At 41.8% G+C, this 2655-nt stretch overlaps 1 long non-coding RNA gene across 1 annotated transcript; it reads left to right on the forward strand.

Annotated features, from left to right (window-relative positions):
- Positions 1-656: 656 nt before the first annotated feature.
- Positions 657-2336, forward strand: LOC137467919 (uncharacterized). Its single transcript, XR_010995663.1, has 2 exons — positions 657-704; positions 1538-2336. It is a non-coding gene; the product is annotated as an uncharacterized lncRNA (long non-coding RNA).
- The last annotated feature ends 319 nt before the right edge of the window (positions 2337-2655 follow it).

The raw sequence follows: 2655 nt of genomic DNA on the forward strand, positions 1-2655 counted from the left end.
TCTCTATTTCTCTCTCTTTCTTCCTCACATTTACTGTTACATAAAATCTAGACTATTGACTTTGGCATATGGTCTCGTTTGCACCTTAATTCAGGGGCATCTCCCTAATCATTTTAATAACCAAATCATAACAGCCCACTGAAACTTGAACAGAACTCATTCACCTTTAAGCAGTTTAAGTAATCGCTATAGGAAAAGAAATGCATAAAGTAGTAGACTTAGGAAATTTTGCATTTCTTCAGTGAAAAAAACCCACAATCAGTAAACCATATATGGTTCATCCACTCAGCTGTATATGCCACTGAACTGCTGTAGCAGAAGACTGGCATTATCACATCCTGTATTTCCCTTTGGAATTCTCTTTCAGAGCACAGATGTGACAAAACCAAAAGTACAACTTCAGTCAATCTTTACCTTCAAACGAAATTCAGGACACCCTCGCAGACACCAATGGTCTGCGAGTTCAGGACTCTCTCGCGGAGAACCAATCTCTGCGAACAATTCACTTGGCGAACCGCCGAGTGCAGCCGCCTGCACGAGCCCAGGCTGAGAACAACCAGCCAGGAGAGCGCTCTGCGGCAACTGAGGTCGCGTCGTTGCCACAGACGCTGCGGGCCCGTTCGCGGTTACCCGGCAACCGCGGCACCCGATTGTCGGGGGCGGTGACGCTGGGCGGGCCTCGGTCCCCGCTCGTTCCAGCCTTGGTGCCCCCTCGGCCGCTGGGCGGAATCCGCTCCGGGGCCCGGAACGTCACGGGCCAGACCCTCGCCCTCAGCTCCGGGCTGCTCCTTCTCAACGGGAAAAACCCAGGGTCTCAACAGTTTGTGTTCAGCGCATAGTAGAAGTGGGAATCAGCCAGCTGCAGGTCCTGGGCGCTAACATTTAGCTTCTCGTTCTTCTTAGGGACACACAGGGAGCAGAAGTGATTTCCTGGTGTAATGGTTTATCACCGAATCAGCAGCCAGGAATTAGTGCTCCAGAAGAGGGACGTTATCACATCCTGTATTTCTCTTTGGCATTCTCTTTCAGAATGCAGATGTGCTAAAAGGAAAAAACAAATCTACAATATTTATCAACCTCTATCTTCAAATGAAATGCAAGACTTTCAGTGGTATTCCCAGCATTGTAATAAAAACACACTAGAATCATAATTGTTGCAAGTTTCCTACTTGCAGTAAACTCAAGATTTCAATATTCTTTCCAAGTTTATCTGTAATATATAGGTTTATATATTCTAAAGAACTTAGGTTTGTTAAATTACTGCATACGCCTTCATGTTGCTGAGCAATAGCACAGTTTGTGTCTTCAGCAGAACTGGTTTGTCTTAGTAAAAAGACTTAGAAGTGAAAAACTTTCCGAGTTAACCAGAATTAAGAAAGTATTTTGAAAACAAAGGAGGGAAAAAAGACCAACCCTATTAGTTTATGATGTTTCTAAGTCTACTACTCTGTGCAGCCTAAGGAAGCTGTAATGGAATAAGGGAAAAGAGATCTTACAGCCATGTTATCCGTAAGTGTTATGGAAAACCTTCACAGAGAGTCCCTGCATGGCCGCTTTAAAGATCTGGTGACAGAAAAGCAACACAGGATTGAACTAAAACAGACAAATATCCAATTAAAGTCAAATTACAAGTTATTTTATTTTTTGATGGGGCCGCAGATTGTATCCTGCTCGCTATCCTGGGGGTTCAGAATGTCCTGCAGCATGGCTGAGCCATGAGACTTGTGGAGCAGAATTATGAAAAGGTGAAGCACAAACATTTCTTATGCACCTATATGGCATTACCAAGTCAATTTACATCTCTGAAGCATTCATTAGAGTCAAGAGCATATCCAACCACAAATTTACCTGGAATTTCAAAGCCTGTGTCTGTAAGAAAACACAGTTCTTTTTATACTTCAGTGGTGTAAGTAGCTTGTAAGAGCACAGGTGGTATTCAACACATACTTGAGCTAAGAGTAATAGGCATCATCGCTTTCAGGGTGCTTCCTTAAGAATCTGAGCTGTAAATTGATGACAGAGGTTAAAATCCAAACCATTCCCATGAGTCAGTAATATAATTAAGGTGTTAAGAGAATGATTCTTATTAACAAAATAATTGTTTAAAACCTAGTTATGAGTTAGTCCTGGGAGAGGAGAAAAGGAGTGAGATTCTACTTGAGTGAAAGTAGATGAACTGTGATTCAGTAGGACTTTGCAGTTTGGATACAAGGCAAGTTTAATAACATGGAGTCAAAACAAATGCCCTCTAGGGTCAAAGCAAAGCAAAACACAGTTAAGGTTTGATCCTGTTTCTGCTATCTAAATAGTTAAATTTGTATATCAAATAGCTAAACCTGCACTCAGGCCAACCAGGGGAAAAAAAGAAGGTGGTCATGAGGTCTCAGGATAGCATAGCTGGTCATTAGCTTTTTATGTAGTTTCTCCCCATTTCTCTTGGCCTTCATGAAACTTAGGTGCCAGCTGTCAGATGTGCTGCCTGTTCAGATTAGCAGTGCTTATAATATATGCAGTATAAATGACATCATTTTTTCTAAAATGCACTTTTTCCAGTTTTCTGCTTTTACTCTGTCATCTCACACACACACAGTTTAATGTATTCTTGTATGGCAAAGGTTTCCTTTGGAAATACAGTATTTTATAATAACCCTGCAT

This window comes from Anomalospiza imberbis, unplaced genomic scaffold, assembly GCF_031753505.1.
Source record: "Anomalospiza imberbis isolate Cuckoo-Finch-1a 21T00152 unplaced genomic scaffold, ASM3175350v1 scaffold_87, whole genome shotgun sequence".
Classification (NCBI taxonomy): Eukaryota; Metazoa; Chordata; class Aves; order Passeriformes; family Viduidae; genus Anomalospiza; species Anomalospiza imberbis.